Below are 8,514 nucleotides of genomic sequence, written 5' to 3'. Positions count from 1 at the left end.
ACAGAATTATAGCGTATATGTATTAACTAAAAATTTTAACACTAACATAGTTAATAAAAAAATCGGCACTTATGCAGCCTATGCATGTGATCGAGTTTAAGGCTGCATTTGTTTTTTTTAAGATTCAGACTTCTGAATCTGAATGCACGTCTGAATGATGAAGATATTATCTCTAAATATGAAAACCGAATGATTAAAACTGTTTGTTTTTCAATATCTGAATGTGCAAAAAAAATTATTTGTATATATAATAAAATAAAAAATACAATTCAAAATAAAAACTAATTATATATCAGAAAAATATGTAATTTAATACAACAAAATTATATTATTTGATTGAAAAAAATATTTATGTTTGTTAGTGATAGTGGAGATGGTTTATAATGGTGGTTGCGGTGATAATGATTGATGTTAGTGATTAGTAATATTAGTGGTGATAGTTGTGATGGTTGGTATTATAGTGATGTTATGATGGTGGCGGTTGATAGTGGTGGTGGTGTTGGTTATGATGTGACGTTGCTTGATGTTAGTAGTTGGAGGTGTTGATTGTAATGGTTGAAAAATGAATGCATGATGGTTGACGATGTGTTGATGCTAGTTGGAGACGTTAGTTGTGATGGTAGAGATGGTTGTTAGTAGAGATAAATTGTGGCGATGATAGTGATTGAAGTGATGGTAGAGGTAGCGTTACTAGTGGCAATGGTGGTGGTCGCCGAAGAATGTGTGGAGGTTGTGATGTATTAGTGGTCGTAATTAGCGGTGGTGCTAGTTGTGATAGATGAGTTGATTCCAGTAGTGGTTGATGATGGTGGTGCTGTTGACATTGGTGGTGGCGATAAATATAATTAGAAAAATAGAAGTAGTATGTGTGGTAGCGATATTTGTTGTCGATGATGGTTGTGATGGTGGAGGTGGTTGGTGGTGGTGGGTGCTGGTTGACAATGATGGTGGTGGCAGAGTTGGTGACTGATGATTATTATGAATAGAGTGACGGTGAATATTATTCAACACCACAATACCTCTTCAGACCTATTAAGACTTGATTCTAGATCTGAATGATTAACCTATTCAAACCTATTAACAGCTAAAATCTTAATAAAAAATAAATGTAATTAATGGTCTGAAATCTGAATCATTCAGATTCATACCTCCATTAAGTGCAAACAAATGAGTCGTAAGTGTTTTTTTTAAAAAAAGAAATGTTAGTTTGGCTCGGGTTTAATATCATATTACGCACATACAACGTGTCAATCTAACTAACAAATTTCGCTGGCCGATAAAATATTCATCATTTATCGGTAGTGGACCTGAACAAAATAAAATAATTTGAGGAAGAGAAAGAAATTAGAGAAAAACAGTAACTCATAGGCAGCAATTGTATCGTTCGTAAATTTTTATATCGTGAAATTTGACATGGAAGTTTTTCTAAAAAAAAAAGAAAAGAAATATTAAAAATTACTTTTTTCGTCTCATATTACTTGACATATTTGTTAAAATTTTATTTCAAAATAATTGACATATTTAAAGAATGAAAAGATTATTGAACATCTTTTTTCATATTTACCTTGCTAATTTAATGAAAGAGTAATTAACTCCAATCAATAGTAATAATACTTAAGAATGTGCATTTAATGGAATAACTAGTACTAGTACCCGCGCGATGCGCGGTCGATATTAAATGAAATTAATTATAGAAATTACTATCTTATTGATTTTATATAATAAAAAATTTATTCAATATCGTTCACATATTTGAAATTAATAAATTTATGCAAAATAAAAAATAACTATTAAAATATTAAACTTAATATCATTAATTACATAAAATTTAAATATTTTTTTTCAAAATTTAGTATCCACGTGCAAATAATATTATATTGTAATATAATTACTTGAGAATATTAGATAATATTGTGATCTATATTGATTTATTTTGTAAAAAATTCATAGAATTACAAAAGAAAATGTATATTTAACATAATTATTATTAGTTAAGTGACTTACTTCTAAATTTGGTTAGAAAAAACAAAAAACTAATGAAAGATATGTTTTAGAGTTATGCACATGAGGCTTCTCTATAAAATTTTAACTTGAAATTTAAATTATTTTATATTAAATATTTTAATTTGCACCCTCTTATCAAAAGGAAGAAAGCAGTTCCCCTTCTCTTTTCTTGTCTTAATAGATTTTTCTTTCAAAGTAAATTTTGTATTTCTTTGCACGAGCTTAGTCATAGTATATTTTTTATAAATTTAAAATATATTTGCGTCAAGGCAAATATTTTGAGTAAAGTCTCAATAATAGTCAATTTCCCCTCTCTCATATATATTTTCTTATTACCGTTTTTTCAATAAATAACTTATAACATTATCTAAAGTCATAACTTGTTTGCATGATTTCACAATATCCACTTATTCTCTTATGATAATGGACCAACAAATATTAATGAATCTTATTGTATATTATTTTTTCGAATAAATGGATTAGTCCTTCATAGTTTTGAATATTCACTCTTCAACTCTATTTTCGATCAACCCTATCATACTTTTTCAATTTACTCAATTTGAATGAAATTATAAATATTAATCACTATCAAAATTGAATTCCCTCCCATTTTAGAACATTCAACTAATGCTTAACCCCTCATATTTATCAATACAATAAGATATTAATCTTATTCATCTTAATCCTTTATATTGTACAAAGTAGATCAAAATAATTAATGCACTAAAAGATTCACAATATTCTAAAATTAGAGTTATAAATATAAATATAAACATGATTGAACTCATTGCCTGTTTATATCAACTAAAACAAAAAAAAGAACAAGAAAGTTTGTAGCATATAATCTCTCTCTATATATATAAAAGTAAAACATAAGCAAGACAAGATGCCACGTGTCAAGCTATTAAAATAGCCACGTGACAATTTTTAAGACAATATTAAAAAATATTTTAAGACAAAGTTAAAAATATTGTAATAAAAATTTTGAATTGAAAAATTAAGTATTTGAATTTGAATAAATTATCCTTTTACAAAAAAGATTTTCGTTATCTTAAAAATAAAAACTAATAATTAAAGAGTTCTAATAGATATATATTATTTCAAACTTATCTCTTATAAAATTTAAATGTTATAAAATATATTTAAATATAATTTATTTACATATTAGGGAAAGATAAAAATTATTGATGATAATAATAGTAATGATAAATATGCATTTAATTTTAAAAAATATTTATAAAAATATAAAAATATTAATATAACTAATATTAATAATAGTAGTACACACTTACATAGTAGTTCTTTTAGTTATTTTTTAAAATAGGCGTGGTAGTAGCAGTACTGAATAATAATAATAATAATAATAATAATAATAATAATAATAATAATAATAATAATAATAATAATAATAATAATAATAATAATAATTGAAAAAATAAAGTACAATTAATATTTAAAATGCATGTTTTTCTGTATGGGATCGGTCCCTATAAACTTCTCTTAGAGTCTCTAACTTTTTTTTTTGGGTAAACATTAGAGTCTCTAACTTAAGTATGCCAACAAACAATAATATTTAGGTTTTTATTTCAAATTAATTTGCGACTGATATTTTACGAATTTTCATTATTAATCATGTTGTACTCTTATTAAGATCTCGATGACAAGCGTACAAAGCCAAGGTTGTTATTGTCACTACATGGATTGGTCCATCTAATAATAATAATAAATAAATAAATAAATAATAAACAATCGTAGTAGTACTGATAAGTAGTAGTAGGGATAAATATAATAATTATAATAAATAAAAAAATTATTTAGATTGACTTCAAAAAATTTTCTAATTAAAATTTATAAATTATAGAATAAATATGCATTTAATTTGAAAAAAAATTAAGGATAAGATAAGAATAATAAAATGATCTTCTTATAACAAATTGATATAATATAATATTTAAATTTGAATTTAAATAGAATTTGAATGGGAATGGAATTCTAAATTCTTAATATTTCCTAAATTTATAATATTTACTACTATTTTTATAATATACATTAATAATAATAAAAATAATATATTAAATAAAAATAAAATATAATAATACTAAAGTAATAAATAAATAAATAATATAATATAATAAATGAACTCTTACTATTCATAAACTTTTTCCTTTTCATGTTCTAAAAAAATTCTTAAATATTAAATAAAAGATTAAAAATATTAAGATAACTAATAATATTATTATAGTACTACACACATAGTACATAGTAATAATAAAAGCAAAACATAAGCAAGACAAAATGCCACGTGTCAAGGTACCAAAATAGCCACGTGACAATTTTTAAGACAATATTAAAAATATTTTAAGATAATATTTAAAATATTATAATAAAAATTTTGAATTGAGAAATTAAGTATTTAAATTTGAATAAATTATACTTTTACAACAAAGATTTTCATTGTCTTAAAAATAGAAACTAATAATTAAAGAGTTCTAATAGATATATACTATTTCAAACTTATCTCTTATAAAATTTAAATGTTATAAAACATATTTAAATATAATTTATTTACATATTAGGGAAAGATAAAAATTATTGATGATAATAATAATAATTATAAATATGCATTTAATTTTAAAAAATATTTATAAATATTAAAAAAATAGATAAAAATATTAATATAACTAATATTAATAATAGTGGTACACACTTAGTACGTAGTAGTACTTTTAGTTATTTTTTAAAACAGGCATGGTTGTAGTAGTACTGAATAATAATAATAATAATAATAATAATAATAATAATAATAATAATAAATAAAATAAATAAATAAACAAATTGTAGTAGTGGGTAGAACATAGTTATAGTGATAGAAGGAAAAAAAGTGGGAACTTTTTTTTTTAAAAGAAAATAACATGCGAATTAATCTTATTGATTTTAAATTTTCTCTTAATTCAAATATATACATTATAAGATAAATATGTATTTTATTTGAAAAATTATGGATAAGGAAGAATAATAAATTGATCTTCTTTTAACAAATACATATTATATTTGAATTTGAATTTGAATTTGAATTTAAATGAAATTTAAATTGAAGTAGAGTTCTATTTTCTTAATATCTCTTTAATATCTATATAACCAGTATTAGTGGTAGAAACAATAATACGTAGTATATTTCAAACTTATCTCTTTTAAAATTTAAATGTTATAAAATATATTTATTTTATTTACATATTAGGAAAAGACAAAAATTATTGATAATAATAATAATGATAATATACATTTAATTTAAAAAAATATTTATAAATATTGAAGAAAAAGATAAAAATATAATATTTTTAAATTGTAAATAATATAATAAAGAAAATATCAAATTGAGGAGGAGGATTTTTTTTTTTTTTAAAAAAAACAAATTGAGGAGGGGTGGAGCTGGTGGGAGGTGGGTGAGGGTAGAGAAAAAAATATTTATTTTTATATTTCATTGAGAAATAATATCATGGTTGATATTTTGTAAGATAATAGAATTTAACATGTTTGAACAAACACTACAACATAAAATATTAAAAATATTATTTTAATATTATCCGCGCATCGCGCGGGTACGTACACTAGTGTTTATAAATAACAAATGATAAATGACCTTTACTTTCACTTTAGTACAGTATGCTACGTAAAAATACAATAATATTTGCAGTAAGAATTTAAATATAATGAATTTGAAAAAAATTAATATTTATAAGTATTTGATTTATTGAATTTGAGCATTGCCCATTGAGCATCAGTCACGAGATACTCACTCAGATTTTGATCTTCGATATATAGCATTTGAGATAGTAATTCTAGTATCGGGTAAATTCCATAGATAGTTATACAACTATCATTTTTTTACTAAGGTCACTTAACTATCATTCCTAATACATTATCACAAAACTTTTAATTTACTATTAAAATCACACAGTTTAATTTACAAATTAATTCATAATCATAACATATAGAAATATAGCATAGATAAATCAAGTTTTAATCCTAATACATAAAAATATAATGGATTAGTAATTTAGTATCATGGTTTATTAATTTTTGAAATCATATTATTATCTCACTAAAATCTAAAGCAACAATTTTTGCAATGCAAGAAAATCAACTATCTAATATCAATATTAGTTTCTTCATATTTAATGTATAACTTGTAAATTTTTATGTTATTGCTAAAATTTTCATTGAATATCTTGACCAAGATAAATTTTAAGTCTTTACAAATGTATGACATATTAAAAGATCACTAACTTAAATTTTCAAAGAGTATAAATTATATTTTTTCTAAAGCATAAAGTACATAAATACTGACTCATAAATTTTTCACCAAACATGTAAAAAATAAAATGAATATGCAACATAACCTGTATATTTAGTTGAAAAATCTATTCTAAAACAATACTCACAGTAAATTAAGATTCTAGCGATTATTACGATAAGATAAGTTGTGGCAGAAATCACTTGCACAATTCATCTTCTCCAACATATTATGACATAAATTAATTAGCTTTTACTGAGTGTAGTCTTCTTATATATTGGTAAATTGTTATGATATTAGAACTTTTAGATTAATTGTAGTTGGTACAATATTCTTCTCTCTCTCTCTCTCTTTATATATCTCTCTCTCTCTCTCTCTCTCTCTCTCTATATATATATATATATATATATATATATGTATGTATGTATGTATGTATGTATGTATGTATGTATGTATGTATATATGTATATAATTGTTAATTGATTCTTCATTTTCTATTTATATTTCTCAATCAATTTTGTCATGCTTCCTTAATTGACTTACATTGAATGAAATCATAAATACCTTCTGTCATATAAATATCCATTATATAGTAATACTTCAATTGCATATATTCTAATTTATTAATAACTGACACCGACATTTCATCATATAAAAAATTATTATTGATATTTTTATTATTAAAAAATATTTATTCCTAATTCATTTTATTGATTTGCATGTTTAAATTTTTATATAAGATAATTTAATACTTTTTAATTATTTTTTGTTCATCAAAACGAAGTGTCTTTTTCAAATTAGATTATTTTAAAATCCAAAATTATTCACAAACATATATAAGGTTATATAATTGGTCAATTAAAGAATAACTTTGTAAGGCAAAATTTTATTTGAACTCAAATATTAATTAGGACTATGTAATTTTAGCAGTTATTTTCGATAAACATTATGCAATCTTTTCTGTGTAGTAATATTCATTTTAAAAAAATTTAATATTTATTTATTTTCAATCTACCTTCCTTTTAAATTCAAGACTGTCATTTATTCATTTCCTAATAATATAGAATGATAGTATAATTACTCATTGATAGCCATACTTAATTATGAAAATTCTTTCATTAAATATGAATGCATATTATTTTAAATCTAGATTACTTAAAATATATCAAATAAAAATTCTTCCAATAAATATGAATGCATATTTTTTAAATAAAATTTCTTGAAATATATTGAAATAAATTGCTTCCATTTTGTAGTCCAAAGTTACCATTTGAGTGATTACATTTTTTTCATAATACTTTTAATTTTGGAATAACTCTTTGATTATTATATTTTTTTCGGGTAAAATAGCTCGGTGGACCCTTGTACTTAATCTGTTTTGTAAAGTGGATACTTCTACTTAAACCTTTTTCATCGGAACCCTTCAACTCAATAAAACTCAATATTTTAAATACCTTGACCATTGACCAAACCTATGTGGCACTAAAATAGCTGGGTAGGACGAAACGTGTGAAGGCATGCGCTTAGGGTGCGAGTGAGGGTCATTTTTTGATCAATTTATAATTAAAATAATTAAAAAATAATTTTAAAAACAATCCCCCCAACTATAGTTTTTTGAATTTAAAAATAATAAATTTATAAAATAAAAATAAAAAAGGCCCCTCCCCAACCCCTCCAACGCGTCCAGCACCCCTACCCCACCCCCACTTTCTTCCAGCACCCCCACCCCCATCCCCATCCAGCACCCCCACCGCACTCCCACCCCCGTACGGCACCCCCTACCCAGTCCCCCACCCCTAGCCCCCTCCCCAACACTACCTTCCCTTGCACTAGCCACCTCCTACCCCCAACGCACCAATCGCCCTCCACCCCCAATGCACCAGCCACCCTCCACCCCCAATGCACCAGCCCTCACCCCACCTACAACCCTCCCCAACCCCCTTCCTTCACAGCAGCAGCCACTCCCCCTTCCTCAGCGCCAACCCCCTCCCCCCTAAAAATAAACTTTTCATTCACTTTTTATTTTATCTTTTTAATTTTTCCTCTCAATTCAATTTTTTTTAGATTTTTTTAGGATTAAAATTTAAATTTGAAATTTTTTCATATTTTTTTGAATTAAAATTTAAATTTGAATTAAAGGAGAGTAATAGTGGATATTGAAAAATTAGTGAATTTCATGAATAAGCTTGAAAAAACTTAAATTTTTTGTGAATTTG

The sequence above is a fragment of the Capsicum annuum genome, chromosome 9 (assembly GCF_002878395.1).
Source record: "Capsicum annuum cultivar UCD-10X-F1 chromosome 9, UCD10Xv1.1, whole genome shotgun sequence".
NCBI lineage: Eukaryota > Viridiplantae > Streptophyta > Magnoliopsida > Solanales > Solanaceae > Capsicum > Capsicum annuum.
Note: the sequence above shows the minus strand (reverse complement) of the source record.